A 20,160-nucleotide genomic window follows, 5' to 3' on the forward strand; every position below is an offset into this window, starting at 1 on the left:
AAATAAAAAAATTATTATATCAGCATTATTGGTACCTTTTTGAGCTTTTGAAGCTGATGTCTTTACCTTTTTAAATGGTATCTATCTTAGTTTGTAAAGATTCGTGTTTTTTTAATTATTATTATTATTATTCAAATAGGCCTATTACAGAACAATATTCAGTCAATTAAAACAAATAGACGCAAGTCTGAGGGTGGGGATCTGACGGTGGGGAATATTTTTTTTTTTTTCAGGTTTCATTATGTAAATATTGGCATTGTATCAGGCAGTTGCTCAGATATCACCATCGACCTGTGAGAAATCTTTATCCGTTGACCACTAATCCAGAGACATGAAAACGCCTTGCACATGCAGAGAGCAAACAGTTCCCTGAAGAAGAGAGATGCAATGCTAAATTTATTGCAGCAGTGACAAAGTACAATAAGTATCAGGTGTGTGTGAGCGCTGCCAGCACCGTTCCATTTTTGTTTTCCTCTTCTTGGCCGCAATCTCCTATTGTGAGGCTGGACGAGGGCCAGTGATAGGAGGGCCCCGGGGAGCGATGTTTGGGAGGGAGGCGGACACTCTGTCACACGTGCTAACTGTCTTGTAATTTCCCTTTGATCCCATAATCTCGATTAGAACAGACGCATACAAACAAATGTCAATATGACTCGCACAACTGCACATACTGCCAGTTTCTCAATTCTATCTGTGTCATTTTTTTTTCCTATCCACACTTTAAACGTCATAGCTTTGCTATATGGTTTCTTGAAGGTTTTAACTGTGAATCAGTAGACCATCCATGTTTCATTATCCATCTTGACCACCATAGTCTGATTTTGACTTATTTTTCCCCTTCTCAATGCACCATCCACACTTTAACCTCCATCCCTAACCTTATATCTTCCATGCAGCAGTTCTATTATTGTCACATTTATATCACTGCAAAACTTCTCCCTAAATTAATGGAGTGTTTGAGGGAACTTTTAATGAACAGACTGAAAGATTTGCACCCTATATCCTCAGCTAATAATGTCAGATGAACTGAAAAGCAAGGGCTACGTCAGTCTGTATGTGTCAGTGGATGGAGTGGGTGTAGTGAAGGATGGAAGAACAACTCTTAACATCACTGTGGTGTGCAGGGCATCTTGAACAAATATTTCAACTTATATTGAATGTGAGTGGTGTTTGCCAGTAGAAAATATTGCTGTCTAATGCTAAGGTGTTTTGAGTAGTTGCTAGGGCATTTGTAATGCTTGGTTTTTTTAAGTCGTTGGATTGCTGTTCTACTGTTGAGGACGGAGGCCACAATGGAAATGTTTCCAGAGGGGTCCCAATAAGTGACTGATCTACAGTGAAAAAGAAGGAGGGAATGGTTGCTTGCTGATGGTCTGTTGCGGGAACGACTCCTCCCCCTGTTGCCCTGTTGCCCTGTATCTCGCTCTCTCGTTGGCTACACTACACTACAAAACTTAGATTTTAGCATGCTAAATTTCCCCATATATCTGCAATACACACACATTTTCACTTTGATACAGATCCGTGATTGTGACTCCAATGCATTCTCATTCCAAAGTGTCATCAATGCATATACATCCAACGCACATGGCACCCTTTAGAGTCAACATGACATGCACAGAGTACACTCTCAGAAAAAAGGTAAACAAGTTGTCACTGGGGCTGTACCTTTTCAAAAGGTAAACTTTTGTCCATTTCATGAGCTAATAAGTACATTTTAGGTGTTAATATGTACATTTTGGATGCTAATATGTACATTTTAATTGTTAATATGTACATTTTAGGTGCTAATACAGTATGTCTATTTCAGGATATCTCAATTTCATAAGCTAATATGTCCATTTTAGGTGGTAATATGTACATTTTAGGTACTAATATGTATATTTAGTTGCTAATATGTACATTTTAGGTGCTAATATGTCAATTTCATGAGCTAATGTGTCCTTTTTAGGTGGTAGTAGCCTATGTCTATTTTAGGTGCTAATATATACATTTTAGGTGGTGATATGTCCATTTTAAGTGCTAATATGTACCATTAAGGTACCAATATGCAGCCTTTGGGTACAAGAGTGTACCTTTTAAAAAGGTACAGCCCCAGTGACAGCTTTTGTACCTTTTTTTCTGAGAGTGTATGGGTAGGTTTAGGTCTGGGGTAGGGTTAGGGTTAGACCACTAGAAGGCGCCTTCTCGCCCATATATATCTGCGTCTCATATTGACGCTAAAGGGTGCCATGTGCGTTGGATACGCATTGGCAAAAGCATCGTATATGATGCCTTGGGATGAGAACGGGCTGGTGACTCATTTAGCCTATGTGATATTGTCTAACAAAGTCAGTTTGGAGGAACAACTGAATGTGTTTTGTTGTTAGAATAAACATTGACATCAAACTTGTTCATACTTATAGGTCTATTTAAAAAAAAAAAATTGTATTGAAGTTGCTAGTTGACATGCACTTTACAAGCATGTTGGCAACCTCTCGCTTAGGAACCCTGAAGCGAAACTCTGATATGTTGACACAGGCCTTAATGTGAGAACATATTTAAAGTTGAGTATTTTCAGTTTCAGTTATGAGCAAACAAGCCCCAGATCAAAGCTTTCTTACATATGTCTTATATATCAACGCCAGTTCATTCAAAGATCTGACGCTAATAGAAATCGGTTCAAAAACCTGGTCATAATTCACGTGGCACGGCACTGGATACACGCTCTTCCCTTGTTTTTTTCTGGGATTCAATGTTTTAAATGAGATGTTCTCAGAAAGCTGAAGATGACACAGCAAACGTCACAGGCCTGAGGCCTACGTGACACAGATACCAAAGAAATCTGTTTTCCTCCTTTCTCCTCACCCCATGTTGTCACATGAAATCTTCAATCTTTCATTTTACATCAGACGGCTAGTTTTTTCTTCTAGCACATAACCGGCTTAGTCACTCTCTGCAGTATTTAATTATTGTCCGTTCTTTCTTTTCTGTTTCTGCTCGTCCTCTAATAAGACGTGTTCCACTTTTGAAGGTCTCATTTCACTGATAATGTCGCACTCCTAGAAGACATTGACAACATCTGTGTGCAGATAGCTGACATATCTCTCTCTCTCTCGCTCGCTCTCTCTCTCTCTCTCTCTCTCTCTCTCTCTCTCTCTCTCTCGCTCTCTCTCTCTCTCTCTCTCTCTCTCTCTCTCTCTCTCACTTTGTCGTTTTTTTTTCTGCTCTTTCACCTTCTTTCTTTAAAAACTAAGCTTAATCAGGTGAAGGTAATGTCCTGTTATTCGTCTTCTCTGGCTGTTTAGTTCCAATTTTCAAAATGCAATTGAACATTTTCATGATAAATGCAACATATTGGAATAGCAGAAATTGAAAGTTAATGACTGAAAAATGACATGCATTGAATTAATTGGAGAACAGAAATGCATTGAATGGACCATTGACTGGTTAGCTCTTTCTTTCTTTCTTTCTTTCTTTCTTTCTTTCTTTCTTTCTCGCTTTCTTTCTTTCTTGCTTGCTTTCTTTCTTTCTCTCTTTCTTTCTTTCTTTCTTTTTTGCTTGCTTGCTTTCTTGCTTTCTTGCTTGCTTTCTTGCTTTCTTTCTTTCCTTCTTTCTTTCTTGCTTTCTTGCTTTCTTTCTTTCCTTCTTTCTTTCTTGCTTTCTTTCTTTCTTTCTTTCTCGCTTTCTTTCTTTCTTTCTCTTTCTTTCTTTCTCGCTTTCTTTCTTTCTTTTTTGCTTGCTTGCTTTCTTGCTTTCTTGCTTGCTTTCTTGCTTTCTTGCTTGCTTTCTTGCTTTCTTTCTTTCCTTCTTTCTTTCTTGCTTTCTTTCTTTCTTTCTTTCTTTCTTTCTCGCTTTCTTTCTTTCTTTCTTTCTTTCTTTCTCGCTTTCTTTCTTTCTTTCTCTCTTTCTTTCTTTCTTTCTTTTTTGCTTGCTTGCTTGCTTGCTTTCTTGCTTGCTTTCTTTCTTTCCTTCTTTCTTTCTTTCTTTCTTTCTTTCATGGTAAACGTTGGTGGACAGCCATTTTCAGGTCTCTGCGTCTCTTTAACTTATCATCTCTGTAGCATACAATCACATTTCTATGAATTAAATTCCATTAAAGGATTGTTAGGCTGCATGAAGTAGGTCAACCGAAACTTGGAACACTTCCCACGACATCCAATGTGCTTGATACAGCGTTGATACGCCGATATTAGTTTGTCCGTCTCATCTTTATCCCGAGGCTATTCAGCCAGATCCGGGCCATATCCAGATCAGATGGTGTACACCAGCCCTGAATGTCAGCAGAGATCATGTCAACTGGACAATTCCCCTGAAGAACTGGTTGACATGAAAGCCACTGGCATAGATCAAAGCAGACCAAAGACCTGTGGACAGACTTTGATGGCCAGCTGGTCTCCATACTGGAGTGATGCATCCAATCTTCAAGCAGAAGGAACTGGATGAAATACTTTGAATGATAGCAATCCACAATCTGATGGATCCTGAAATATAATTACACCAGAACTACAACCAACCCCCCCATACTGTCTACTGATGGAGTTTGGGTTCCTCGCCGGCCGCTGTTGCCCCTGGTTTGCTTCGATGTGGACACTTAATGTTCAACTATATTATTAATCTGACTGCACAGGAACTATTTGATGAGAAGTGAACTTAGCTGGGCGATGACATGACGGTTTCCTGCGGCGCTGCTTTATAGCTGAACTCAACTAGTTTAATAAATGATGATCTTCAGAACGAAACCAAATCAACACTGAAATGACCTGAACAATGACACTTTTGTTTGTGTGGTTTTTCGAGCTGCTTTACATCCAAATTGAGCTCTGTTTGCACAACTGAATCATTAAATCTGTAAATAATAATAATAATAATAATAATAAAGTTGACTTGTCTTTGTCATTTTAGTGTATTACATGAATACTGCAGTGATTTTAAGCATAAATTGAAGTTAAATGTATACTATTACAGTACAAAATATGTATTTCTTTCGATTTTTGTGGCGAAATTTGACTTGAATGTGTTTTGACAGTTGATCATCCTCAGTAAATGATTGTCATACATCCTTTTTTTGTTCCCTGTGTAATTAAAATCTGTATTACACTGATGCTGTTTAGATTGACGGTCTGGGCCTTTTGGTCAAACTCTGTTGAGAGTTAAACTCCCTATATACATGCACAGAGAGAGGAACCGTCCCGGTGGAGCATCATCCTATTAGATGACTGCTTTTGTGAAGTGGTGTAAAAGACAGATATACCTCTGAGAATTAAACCAGAAGATTCTGGAGGGGTGTGTGTGTGAGAGAGAGAGAGACTAAGGCCTGTCCTAGATTATACAGCTACATCTCTATCTTTAGACTGATGATGTGCACCCATCAACTTCTGAACATTTCTGCTCTGAATCAAACCATCACTTCCGAATTCTTCTTTTGCCGTGACACCATTGAAACTCCCAAGTTTAACCTTTTCACTTTGTTGTTTGAGGTTTAAAGGAGATGCAATTTCCTCATTTTAGAGACTGTAGGTTGTGTTGTCACATAGGGGATAATATGTCATAGTGAGACAATTTAATGTAGATTCAGTTGTGCTTTAATTTATATTGTAATTATTTCAATGCAAAACATGTTTGGAGATCTTGTTTTCCACCAAGGTATCTTCAGGGAGAGTCAGGGTTAGTTTTTGACATTTTCATGTCCCTGGTAATATATGCGATAACATGTGTCAACATGTTTTTGGTGTATAAATGTTCCTTTTCTTTACCCAGCATCAATGCAAACACACAATTAATTTGATCCTAGCAAATATTTGGCCACAAGATCTCCACATATTACTTGCTGTTACTTTAGGGGATTATTTCCATTAGTTCTTGTTTACCTATCATCTCTATCAAGACATGACAGTGTTTCTTTGCACAATTCTTATTACTTGTACTCCCAGTAGTTCCATGATGCCGATACCTCCCATTCTTTGATGGGAATTGTGGAAATGTGCATTCGAAAGAAGAGACGAGCATGTGGCCTTGAACCATTTTTATTAGTATGTCGCTACACTGCCTTAAATTATTGCATTAAACTTTACATATTTAAGCAGCTTAACAAAACAGCATTAGCCTTAATAACCTCATTTGTTTTGTTCTACATCAGTTGTTTTACCTTCATTCTTCACAGCCAGTAAATCAATTTGGATGTCTTTTGGTACTTGACAAATTAGAGAACGATTTTATTTTTTCCAAATTAGTTTTTTTGAGTTTGTACATTTGCATTCACAAGAGAACCATCATGTCAATGTATGTCAAGTGGAGTGAGAATAGGTAGTGGTGTTTTTGAGAAACCTATATGGAAGACAAATATCATTTTTAAAACTCTATTTGGTGTTGGTAATTGTGCATAAATTATATCTGCATTTAAATATACTAAATCTACAACAAAAGGTTGGGGATTGTTTGTATTTATCAATGTATTTGTCTGTGTAATCCATCTATTTCAGCAAGGAAGCATTGCATTGATCAAAGGTAAAAGTAAAGATTTATGATGTTGCAAATTATTACTATTTCATTGTTTTTAAGAAACCTGAAATAATAAAAAAATCAGTATCCACAAACAATATATATATATATATATATATATATATATATATATATATACAAGAATGATGATGAAAATTCAGATTTGCATCATATAAATGAATTTTTAAAATTATGTTATTACTGTAATGCTGATCAAATAAATGCAGACTTCTTTCAAAAACATGATAAATTAATTAATAAATCAACTAAATATTGTTGCACACCCACTCCACAAATTCACCTCAAACTTATTGGTCAATTACTTTTGTTTTTTTAAGAGAACTTTGATTAAGCTAGTTAATTTCGTTTGAATCTAGATCAATTAAGAATGCCTCACATTTTTATTTCTGGCAGACAAAGCAGAAAATTGTAAATGTGGTTCCAGCCATATTCCTCTAAGAACTCAGAAATGTATTAAAAATGTATGCAGTTAATCCCCAATGACACATATGTATGCACCACTATTCTGTAACTTTGATGGCATGTCAAATATTGAATACATATTTTATAAATGCCATGGGATGAGTCTTTATTCAAAAAAAGAAATAGTGCATGTTTTATTCTAAGAAAAGTTTGTTGATGAACAGCACAAAGGAAAAAATAAAGGTTGGTTCCCAAATACATTTCTCCAAACTGTGAGCTCCAAAAGACAGAATATTAATGCACAGATCTTATTTCTATACATGGCTCCTGTTCTGTACTACTTTCAAAAAAAGTTTTAAATAAAGAAGCGCTCAAAGTGGTTAACTTTTTATCATCTCAGTTCATGATTCTTTAAGACTGAGTGTGTTTTGCGCCCCGTGGCAGGCTAGCGGAGAAACCAGCATGCATTCATTCTGGTCCTGTTTTGGCCCAGATGGGCTCCGATCTCACCTGCTGCTATTGCCATGTGACAATACCTGTTGTAATAAACCCTTGCTCAATTGTTGTCTGCTCTGGCTCTCACCTGAATGGGCTTCTACCTCCGTGACATTCAGATCAGTGCCAGTATTCAGACAGTGCATAATGGAAATGCACAGAAACACAGTTTGCTCCATACATGAGAGGGTTCCAATGCAGGGCATCAAGAGGGTCACTCCGAATCTTGTGTGGCAGCTTTACTTGACTGACAGATGAGGCTTGACGTTGAGGTCTTCCAACGCATTCGTATCCCAAGGCGTCATATACTAACGCTTTTGCCAATACGTATACATCCAACGCACATGGCACCCTTTAGCGTCAATATAACACTCTTCGGTTATGGGTAGGTTTAGGTCTGGGGTAGTGTTAGTGTTAGGCCACTAGGAGGCACCTTCTGGCCCATATATATCTGCGTCTCATATTGACACTAAAGGGTGCCATGTGTGTTGGATGTCTACGCATTGGCAAAAGCGTCAGTATATGACGCCTTGGGATGAGAACGGGCTGAATAACTTGACTAAATAACTTTTGTAACTTTAATAAGTATTAGTCTATATATAATTTATAATTCATGCAGCACAGACTATTTGATAACTTTATTCAATATCCTATAAGGGCACAGGTAATTATGGCATTTATTACTGGTTTATGCGATGATTGTTTGAAGTTCACTCAATTTAAAGCTGTTATTTTTTTAGCCTAATAAATATCTTTCAATTGTAATGATGGAATCACTGGAATGTTGGATGGCTATAATTAACGTTTAAAATGTGGGGGGTGTCGTCATTTTTATCCAGACATTATTGATCATTTAACACGGTCTCATCCCAAGAAGTCATATAACTGACGTTTTGGGACGTCTTTTGACCATACGTCAACATCCGCCTTTTTAGGGTACCCTTAAACGTCGGTTACATGACGATCCCGGGCCGTCATACAACTGACGCTTTACCTTTAACGTCGGTTAGGTGACGGGGTAGGTTTAGGGGTAGGGTTAGGACCCGATAACGTCATCTAGCCGGCGTTTAAGGGTACCCTAAAAAGGCGGATGTTGACGTATGGTCAAAAGACGTCCCAAGACGTCAGTAAAATGTGACGTCTTGGGATTATAGGTGTTATCAATCATTTAGTTGTTGCTAGTTTGAGTTGATAAATACACATTAATACACAGAATGATCACTAATCTGTGTCTGCGTTTTTACTTTAGAACCAAGTAAGTTGACTCATGAAACCATTTGTATATTATATCGCAATCGCAATATGACATTTTCCTCAAACCGCGCAGCCCTACTTTCATTGCAATATTAATTCCAGTTTTACATTTGGAAAATATTCAAAAGAGAGTTTTTAGGGGTGCGACTCTTCAGGGATGCACTTTCATGAGAATCCAGGTGATTTTACCCTAAACCTTTTTTTTTAATCAGTTAAGCTAGACAAAGTGCACATGGCCCTTTGGTGCATTCCAATATCCAGACATCTAAATGGAAGGTTTTCATTTATTTTCTGTTCCACATTTACATCAGTCAGCAGAGTTCAAGAGAGGATTTCCTACACCTCACTATGTTTTATGGCCCGGGGCTCGCCTGTCTTACTCGCTGTGTAGTTTCAGCTATGCCTTTCAGTTGCATTATAGCAGCCTCTGGGCCAGCCTGAAGCCAAATGGTCCTATTTAGAAAATGTAAAAGTTCTCTAACTTTTGCAAGGAATCATCCAATTTGCACCTTGAATAACTTTAGCAACGATTATCAATTAGCACCTTGCATTTGCTGCGTGAAGTGAAAGGTCACGTCCGTATTTAAGGCCATAATGAAAATGTCTATTAATTCAAGTTTGTTTTAAATAGATCTTATATCAATTCTAATTTCTAAATAACCATTTTGCAGCTTTAGCTTTGAATGTCAACCCTTATAGACGCCACATGCTTTGGTCATAAAGTATAAATGATAAAGCCTGTGTAGATTTCACCAATCTAATCTTGAAGTGGTAACATTGCACAAAGGTGTACCAAATTGTGATTTATGTACTAACATAAAACCAAAGTGAGCATCCATAAATCTACTTTCGACACCATAACTGTGGCACATCAACCTTTCCTGCTGTGAATTTATAACGCTGTGGAGTGTACACATCTGTCATCGATACAGAAACATACAGTGCAAACTCACTTTGAATGCCGTCTGATGAAATTGCAAGCACATTTAAAGTGTTTTTAGCACATTTTGCTACAACATTTCAAAAGTGTCTCCCATTACCAAAATCCACATTTTGAGGATTAATACGTCCTACTCCACTTTGTTTGCTTTTTTAAAAAGGAAGCAACTTGTCACTTTCTCAAAAGAGCTTTATCAAAATGTGCTGGCTTCCTACTATAATGATGTCTATTTTAGTCCAAAATGGCAGCCTTTATGTTTCTAAAGCAGCTATTTTGTGCATTTCTCCAGTTTCTTACCCCATACATGACTTTTATCTCCAAATGTGTCTTTTGTAGTGACGCTGTTATTGAAAATACAGAAATTGTTGAATGACATACATGCTCCCTCATCCAAGACTTCTGTTGGAACTAATACATTCAGTGAATAGAACTGGGAAACATTGTGATAGATAGATAGATAGATAGATAGATAGATAGATAGATAGATAGATAGATAGATAGATAGATAGATAGATAGATAGATAGATAGATAGATAGATAGATAGATAGATAGATAGATAGATAGATAGATAGATAGATAGATAGATAGATAGATAGATAGATAGATAGATCCATCCATCCATCCATCCATCCATCCATCCATCCATCCATCCATCCATCCATCCATCCATCCATCCATCCATCCCCCCTCCCTCCCTCCCTCCCTCCCCCCCCCCCCCAAACTCACACCATTGGTTAAGCTTATTATAAATAAAATACACTTTAAATTTGAACACTTTAAAATATTAAAATGTATTTTTGTAACACTTAATAAGGTCTCATTTGTTGACATGGTAGCACTTTATTTTAGAGTCCAATCCTCACTATTAACTAGTTGTTTATTAGACAGACAATGAGAAAAACAAAAACAACTCAAATAACATTACCAAAAAAATAACAAAACCAACTAAAATATCAAAATAAAAACCACCAATGGAAAAAATACCAAATAAAAACTACTAAAAATACAGGGTGTGAGTTAATAACAAAAGATTTCCCAGCCACACCAACAACCACTAAATGCATAAATGTAAATACCTACAGCGGTTTAAACGGTATAGAAGAAGATCTACCGACTGACTCGTTTTTATGCTGCACAATAAAAGTATACTACCAACCCTACACTATAGTACTCTCTTGTACCTGTGAGACACCACCAAAAGAAGATGGGATGTGTATTAGATTAGCACTGTGATGGATGATATACCATATGCTGTTTTATGCAGAGGAAAAACTTCCACAAGTGCACTTGATCAATGTTTTCTTCAATCAGTGTCAAGTAGTACTACACATACACTAAAATTAAATGCTTAAAATGAATGTATATATTTATTTAATGTCTTTGCATGACAGTGTTCGTGCAACAAATCCTTGCAATTAAATTACAAAAGTGTTTTTGAAGCAGGTCAAAAGTCTGGACAATCAATACTGGAACACTGACTCTAAAGTTTTACATTAAGCATCCCGACGATGTCCTTAAAAGACTTCATGGATCCTACACAGCGCTTCAGAAACTCTCCGGATGCTCTCTGGGGTCTGTGTGATCTTCAAGACTTCTTAAGGGAGACGTTTGTCCCATTTTCGCTAACATTAAATACTCTGTCATGTTTACACCAGACACCCCTGAGTAGTCTTTTTTTATGATAAAGCACCTGCCTTGTCACATGTTCTGTTGTCCTACCAAAAAGGGAACTATTATAACTAACTAAATGGATGGATGGAGGCTGTTATGGGGGGTTACACAGGACTTTGCATTTCAATAGTTCACTTGATCATGGCTGTCAAACTCCCAAAGATCCGGTAAAAAAAAGAAATTAAATTAATAAAGTTAGTCTACATCACATGTGGCCTATATTCGGAGTTGTAAAGGAAACCACTGCCAACAGATTATTCACATTTACTCTTTATTCCATAGAAAAAGAAATCAAAAACATAGGTGCATATAAGTAATATAACAATGGTAAACAAATGACAAAAATTGTAATTTCACTAGCTAAGCAGTGCTCATGTAAAAACTATTATAAATCGAAGAAAGAGATAGAGGAGGAGGAATCACCTTCTATATTAATGGCGTTGGTTCCACTATGCTGCATTGTTATTGAAAACCAGATTCCCTATAATCATGTCCTATAAATTTAAACGCTTCTATTCCCCTTTATCTTGGTCGGCATGTATACTTCCAGCCTGTGCAGCAGATGTCTGCTGAACAGATATCAGGTGAGGAAATGGAGAATCTGCACTCCACTTATCATCTTGGGAGACTTCAGCAATCCGAGACCGAGCAAACAACTCTCATAATAGAAACAACACGCCTAAACAGTTGATCATTGCTACACCTGATCAAATTTGCCATTTTTGATTCTCATGCTGCTCTGGGACATTTGATCACAACAGGACTATGTCATTAGCAGTGTTTCCACTGTCGGACCAAAAGCAGGCAAGCTAGGCAAAAGCAGGGACAATCGCGTTTCCACTGTCACTTTCGGGGCTTCATCGGACCTCGCTGGGTCTTCCTCGGGGCCAACAGCCAGAGTTATCTGGCCCGCCGAATACCTTGATCCAAAGTGGGCCAGTGTTATCTGGCCCGCCGAATACATTGATCCAAAGTGGGCCAGTGTTATTTGGCCCGCCGAATACATTGATCCAAAGTGGGCCAGTGTTTTCTGGCCCGCCGAATACATTGATCCAAAGTGGGCCAGTGTTATCTGACCCGCCGAATACATTGATCCAAAGTGGGCCAGTGTTATCTGCCCCACCGAATACATTGGTCCAAAGTGGGCCAGTGTTATCTGGCCCGCCGAATACATTGATCCAAAGTGGGCCAGTGTTATCTGGCCCGCCGAATACATTGATCCAAAATGGGCCAGCGTTACCTGGCCCGCCGAATACATTGGTCCAAAGTCGGCTGGCATTATCTGGCCCGCCAAATACATTGGTCCAAAGTGGGCCAGCGTTATCTGGCCTGCCGAATATATTGGTCCAAAGTGGGCCGGCGTTATCTGGCCCGCCGAATACATTGGTCCAAAGTGGGCCAGCGTTATCTGGCCCGCCGAATACATTGATCCAAAGTTGGTCAGCGTTATCTGGCCAGCCGAATACATTGGTCCAAAGTGGGCCGGCGTTATCTGGCCCGCCGAATTGGTCCAAAGTGGACCGGCGTTATCTGGCCCGCCAAATACATTGGTCCAAAGTGGGCCAGCGTTATCTGGCCCGCCGAATACATTGGTCCAAAGTTGGCTAGCATTATCTGGCCCGTCGAATACGTTGGTCCAAATTGGGCCAGCTTGGGCTAGATGAGTGGTTACAAAAAGATGCGAAGTTTGCCTAATTCAGGAGACTGCAGCGCCAGATGATTCTATAGTCATACCAGCTAACATCAGCATTAAAGACTTATAATTATTAGAAATAATTTACCTCAACTCATGTTTTAATGCCTTCTGTATGTGGATTCTAATCACCATATAAGGTAGAACTATTTATACGCGATGCAAAAGACTATGCAGGCTAACCATTAGCATAGTAAACATGCTATACATGAGTGCTTGAAGATATCAGACAAATCATAAAGGCTATCACAATCATGTTTTTATTGTTTCTGTCAGAAGCCCATGCCTCGTCTTCATACCAGATTATCATAAAATAAAACAACTTTTTTCAGGAACTTCCACTGTTTCTCCAACAAATTCTCATCCCAAGGCATCATATACTGACACTTTTGCCAAAGCGTATACATCCAATGCACATGGCACCCTTTAGCGTCAATATAACACGCTTCGGTTGTGGGTAGGTTTAGGTCTGGGGTAGGGTTAGGGTTAGACCACTAGGAGGCGCCTTCTGGCCCATATATATCTGCGTCTCATATTGACACTAAAGGGTGCCATGTGGAAGCATACGCATCGGCAAAAGCATCATTATATGACACCTTGGGATGAGAACGGGCTGGTTCCTCTAACTAAAAATATAAAGTAGCCTACTGGGTAAAGTAGCCTAGTGCTGAAGCTCATCAGGTTGTATTTTTGTTGGCATATTTGTCTCTTACAAAGGGCCATAAAAGAGAAGCTGGCAACATTACGCAGAGCTGAGCGCCTAAGGAAACGCTACAAAAACAAGGAACGTGCGAGGGCTAATTTCTATAAAGACCCATTCAAAAAAGCCCTGGCTCGCACTGGGGAAGGGGAAACATGGCTAATAATGCTTCGAGAGTCATTGGAGAAATCAAAGGAGTAGTGTCCCTTAAGGTCAAATGCGCAGGTGACCTCTTTGAACTCCCCTGATTTAGCAAAGCAATCCTCCCACACCTTCAAATCAGGGGTGAAGCCACACAAAGCAACAAACCGTCCACACGGTGACACAGCAACATATGAGTTGGTCGTCTGATTAGTGTTGATAGTTGCTAAAACCTCTCCTTTCAGATCCCAGATCACAATAGTGGTGTCAACTTAAAAACTTTTTCCTAAGGTTAGATAATGGAGAATAGAAGGAATTGCAGAGTTCCTCAGACTTAAGTTTAGTGTCAGAGCAATGAACGGTGAACGACCTGAATTAATGTTTAAACCAGCGGGACTCAACTTCCCACGCCATGAGAGCCACATCCAAACCGCTGTGAAACTCTGTGAATTTCAACCTGGGTTTGAAGAATTTCACATCAGCGGGTGAAAATTAATATTATTGTGGAACTCGGAGCCGCAATAAATGTCAGTTTCGTTTCAAATGAAGGAACATTATTCAGCATCATCCGCATAATCTGAATGAAATTAAGTTGACGAGCCACACCATCAGAAAGGTTGCATTGTGCATGAATGTGTCAGTAAATCATAGTGTAAAATATGCTGTTAAAGGATGCAGGAGAGGCTGAGCCTCCTCAAAACTCTGAGCCGCACACATATACCGGTCAAAAGTTGGCGTCAGTAAGATATATATATATATATATATATATATATAGTTACTTCATATAATGTTAGCTTTTTTGTTAATCACATATTTTACCATTACATGTGTTTTAACAGCTAAAGTTAGATCGTGTTGCTATGGACACAGTTGTTCAATCTGGTAATATAAAAGTTTTTAAATGTATAAACTCCTTGTTAAATTAATATTTTGTCTCAAATTATTGATTTATTTGGTAGGCAGCCATGTTATGAGTGAGAATATGGATAGCGAGGCGGTTGTTACAGCGAATACAACACCATCAGGCTGATTCAAGACCCATCCGCTTCACATTGGAGTTCACAGGGTTGTATTCGCTATAACAACCGTCTCGCTGTACATTATCCCTTACTTTTATTTATTTATTTCTATGAGGGTTAAAAAGACAAAACAAGGACTGTCAAGTGTGTTTCAACAGGTTCAGCAACCAAACCAGTAGCACTATAATTTTTTGCAGCGCCGAAAGCGGACCTTTCACTGATGTAATGACACAATGACGTGCGCTTGCTAGCCTGTTGCATATATGTGTTCTCCGAATGCTAAAGAGGAGCCTCGTCTAGCCTCTGAAGGAAATCACTTGGAAAGACCCGTCCTGCCAAGGATGCTTTACATTGAGAAACACATTTTGCGTAAACATAAATCTCCTAAATCTCTGACCCATCGTCGTCTTCATCGTCTAATTTTCTGTTGCTCTACACACGTCATCTGGTATCACTGACCCGATTGGCTATGAGCTACGTACAGGCGCATTTGATAGACATTCGTAGAACCCAATAATATGGCTCTGGGCATTCGTAAACCACGCCTCAAATATAAGAAAATGAACGTGACCACGTCTCATTCTCAATGGTCTGGCGTTAGCCAGGCTAACACTGAGGATTGGAGTAATTATGCTGAAAATTAAGCAGTTTCTTAATGAGGACTTAAGGAGCATTTAGGGCCGGTTCACATATCGCGTCTTTTGCGCACTCAAGTTCGTTATTTCAAATGTAGGCGCGATAAAAACATCTCAACTTTTCAGAATACTGCAAGCGCACCTTACGCACACAATAGGTCATGTGACAAGAACCAACTGAAGCGCAACCGCCCTGGCGCTTTGGAAAAACGGAGAATGCGGCGCGCCTAGCGTTTTCTACGCGTTTTTAGGCGCTATATGTGAATCCGGCCTAAGGCTCCTCACTTTATTGAACTAACCAATTAGAATGGATATTTAAATCAACATAATTATCTAACATCTGAAATGAATCCGAACAAGGTGATAGTCCAAATTCAATTGAAAACATTGAATTTATGAAATGAAAGGTTAATAAAAAAAAAACTTTTAAAAAGTATTTTAGAAGGTTGGTTGGTTGGTAAATAATTTTAGCCAAGCTGAGACATATGTTCTTTGTTTGGTTCACTCTGTTTGTTTCACAATTTTTAGAATGCATCACCTTTTTGTGACATCACCTTTTCAACAATTTGCAGTTTGGACCTTGAACCGTTTGGTTACCATTGAAGTCCATTATGTGAAGAAAAATCCTGGAATGTTTTCATCAAAATCATTCATTTCTTTTCGACTGAAGAAAGAAAGACATGGACATCTTGGATGACATGGGGGTGAGTAAATTAACAGTAAAACAGTTTTTAAAGTGAACTACTCCTTTAACAGTGTAGCTAGTCCAGCAGCCATGAAGGTCATGAAGCCCTTTCTTGGACAGTGTCAAAACATTCTCTGACCCCTCGCAAGACCTGAAATCTGCTTTCAGAGCTGACTGGTCAGCAGAAAACGGTGTGAGCTTGTGCTAGCACTTTATCCTGCAGCATTTGGACTGCGAAAGATCCCGCATTCGCTCATTGACTTCGACTACACATTTTAAACAGTAATCTCGCAGCTTCTACCGACCGAACCGTCCCATCTGGCTGTGCCAGACTCCATCTGTCAGTGGATCTCTGACTTCCTGACACTTGGGAAACAGCGTGTGAGTCTGTGAAAGCACACCTGCAACTCGCTGAAGATCCACAGTCTTGTATTCAGTCTCCATTGTTCTGCTCCCCCAACAGCAGGGTCTGCAGCTCCTGAAGTCTTCTCCTGGATTGGCCTTATTAATTAAGATTGACAAGCCTGCTTACAGACACGACGTGGGACACCTGCTGCAGATCTAACACACTGGAACTGAACTCTCTGATGACTATGGAGATGCTTGTCAATCTCTAACCATCGCTGGCTCAAGTGTAACCAGAAGAGACCATAAACTTCGGTAAGTTTCTCTGAGTTGCGTAAATGAGGACTGTAATGCATAATTAAACATTTTATATAATGAGCTACAACCCTAAATATAAACTAACAGCTGAAATAAAAAGACATTGAGATATATTATTTGGACTTTTATATTTGTTTCCATTTTTAGAGAGAGAACACTATGAATAAAGGAGTTCAGCTCTCTAGCATGAAACTGATCTTAATGGAGAGCCTACCCATGTAATTCTACATATAAAATGATGTGTTTCATGATTTTGCACTGGGCTACATTGATTTATTCAGGAATACAGTAACACACTTCACATCATATCATCTGGGCAGAGATCACTGAAGTGACCTTTTCCCCAACCAAGGACTTCCGTCAACGGATCTATGACAGGAGCCGATACCAACCCTTTGTATTATTTATTTTTTTCCACTTTCTATTTCACAGTCATGGATTTCCGGACGTTCAAAGCAAAAATAAGATTTCTTCCACCAAGATGTGGCCCTTCTCACCAAGCCGACAACCTAGCATTACCCCAACGTCCCCATTGAGGTAAACAACACCTGAATTCAGTCACATAAGAGGAACACATTGGACATTTTATGCAAATGTAGACTCTTCTCGTCTACTCTAGTGCAATTCCAACACATCAATTTTCAAAATCTATAGTTCGAAAATACTTTTTCAGGAATGTTTTGTATTTATTAAAAGCCCATTCACACCATGAATACTTACTATAAAAATAACACACCAGTGCGGTGTCGTTTATTATAAGCATGTGCTGCAGTTTTGTCGTCTGCCACTTTAAATGCTTGAGCTCTTTAAAGCAGGATGGATTCTGATTGGCTGTCAATTTTAACCATTCACCTGCTGGAATAAAATGAATGATTCCAATGGTGTTTCTCTGTGCCGCTATAGTTGTGGTGTGGACTCGGCTAATCTTTTAAATTTAGAACAATTTTTAGAATTACATCTTTATTGTTATAGTTATCGTCTTGGGCCTTAAAGGGATAGTTCACTTTTAAACGTGGTTGTGGTAAAAACAATATAAATACTGTTCGTTGGTGACCATATACCTCCATTATATGAATGACAGGCAAGAACGGTTTCACCTAAAAATTTAAAAATTGAAACTATTGCGGAAACAATCTTGGATGCCCTTGAGGTAAGCTAAAACATACCAAAAATGAATTTCAAAGTGAACTATCCCTTTAAGACACCTGATTTTCTGTTTACATTATGGCCCCAACCAAGCCAAAATCCTTGTTTTCGCAATTTCATTTGGGCAATTTACCAGTATAATAAATAGAAATGGCCTCGGAAGGGATTTCTTGCTAAAATCATCTACTCAATATCACTTCTTACAGAATAATTATACAGCCTAGTGCAAACAAGATGATTTCCCTTCCTACATTTATTTACTTTGCAAATGCTTACTGAGCGAACCTACAAACTATGCATTTAACCTCTTGTTGCATTAATTTAATTCACCCAAGGCAAATCACACCTACAGTATTAGATTTTGGCATGAAGCCCAGCAGAACATCATGTCACAGAAAAGCTTACTTTTTGAAATGCTTCTTACTTTTGAAATGCTTTCAATTTACAAACCAGAAAGACCCCTCAGATTATTCAGTTCCTATTCTAGTTGTTCACAAAGTAGAATTAAAATATGTAGGGTTTGATGCTGTATTCAGCCAAATGAGAGGCGCATACAATATGTGTCTGTTACACGTTAAATGATGCATAATTACATGCACTGCTAACCCTAAAACCAACCATAATCCTAACACTATAGTAAGTACATGTAGTTTAGTATCATTACTCAAAACTTAAATGTGTAATTACACTTAAAATAAAGTGTAACCGTCTTTGCTATATGTTGTGCACTGATTATATGGGAAATTGATGAAGACTGATGAAGACTACCACATAAAATATTCACAAACTGGATACACTTCATAAAACTAAGATGCAAATACACACGACTTCTAAAACTTCATTTGAAGGATCAGGCATCGCAACTTAGGTGTGTCTGTCTGCATCAAACATCAGTGAACCATTGTAAAGGCATATGGATTCTGTGAGGTGAATGTAAGAATGCAAAACAAGAGAATGGCTCTCCCAAGGCCATTATCTTCTCTTTCTCTCTCTTTTTTTTTTTCAAATGCAGAATGCTATCAAGAAGAGTGAACAGCTACAATAGAGCCATGGCACCTTTGATTAATTTCACTGCTTCCCTCCTCTGACCAAATAATTCATTTATGTGTTATTTCATGTCGCAAGCTTTGTACTGAGGGGACAATAGCTTTGCTTCGGCATCCTGCCAAAGGCAAAGGAAGGGGAATGTAATTTTATACTACTGCCCAGCAAGGGCACCTTATGCTTCCCCGGCCAAAACAGCGTCCATCCAGCATTACCTCCTGCATGGGCGGTTAGAAAAACCCATCAGCACTTGATGACCTAATAGGTTTACAGTGATTTCTTAAATAAAACTAATACAGGCCATGACCCACACACCACATGAACACATATAAGCAGCTTTAAAATGATGGATTCATGTGGTTTATAAGAGGTATGATGTCAGAAATAATCTTGGTTACATGTTGGGTGACATCTTCTTGTCTAATTACAGTTATGTCATGATTAGGCTTGCAATCCATTAACATGCTTTCTTTCTTTTTTTATTTTTATTTTTTACAAATTTCACACTGTAAAAATGAATGCACTTTTTCTAATCAATAACCTGATAAAAAGCAGAATCACTGAAGGAGAAAAACGTAATTTTTAAAACAAACACCGATCACCATAATGGTGACTTAAATGTACGTTTTTTACGAGTTTTACTATTTTAATTTTAAATTAATTTTATGAGAAATTAATTTGATTAATTATTACTCGGTTCTTATGTGTTAAATTGAATTAATAATATTGCTTGTAATCTGTTGCCTCAATTTTTTTTAAAGCACATTCATTTATATACATAAGTCACACCAAATGAGCCCTAACATAATGACGCAGTAAGCATAAGTTTTGCATTAGATGTCTTATTTTCAACACATTATCTGAGAGCCATTTCCTTTAGAGATTTGCATTATTCAGATTTGAATTTTTTTTTTTTTTTTTTTAAAGAGTGTGTTAGTTTCAATAACTGCTGCATGTTTGATCAACGGAATAGCAATTAAATATTGATGAGTGAGTATGATGAAACAAACAGATCTTCCATTTCCCTGCATTTTCAGAGAGCGGAGAAGATCTGTGTTAACTTGAGTGAACCAATGAATTTTAATTAGTAGATTCAACACGTACAAGATCATTTAATTGCAATAACTTTAAAAAATAATGTTGTTGGTGTTTGTGTCTGTGTTATGGTTT

The 20,160-nt window shown here is 38.2% G+C and overlaps 1 protein-coding gene across 5 annotated transcripts in view; it reads left to right on the plus strand.

Annotated features, from left to right (window-relative positions):
• Window positions 1-20,160, plus strand: part of slitrk5 (SLIT and NTRK like family member 5) — a 78,193-nt gene that overhangs the window by 24,824 nt on the left and 33,209 nt on the right. For 3 of the 5 annotated variants that reach the window (XR_016168949.1, XM_089132547.1, XM_089132549.1), the window contains exons 2-4: window positions 16,025-16,156; window positions 16,601-16,797; window positions 17,233-17,337. The gene's annotated coding sequence lies outside the window, so the exon portion shown is untranslated. Of the gene's footprint in view, window positions 1-16,024; window positions 16,157-16,600; window positions 16,798-17,232; window positions 17,338-18,958; window positions 19,421-20,160 lie in introns of those variants that run through there. The other 2 variants (XR_016168948.1, XM_089132548.1) reach the window with 2 other exon arrangements.

This window comes from Pimephales promelas, chromosome 6 (genome assembly GCF_988280905.1).
Source record: "Pimephales promelas chromosome 6, fPimPro1.hap1.1, whole genome shotgun sequence".
In the NCBI taxonomy this organism is placed as follows: Eukaryota; Metazoa; Chordata; class Actinopteri; order Cypriniformes; family Leuciscidae; genus Pimephales; species Pimephales promelas.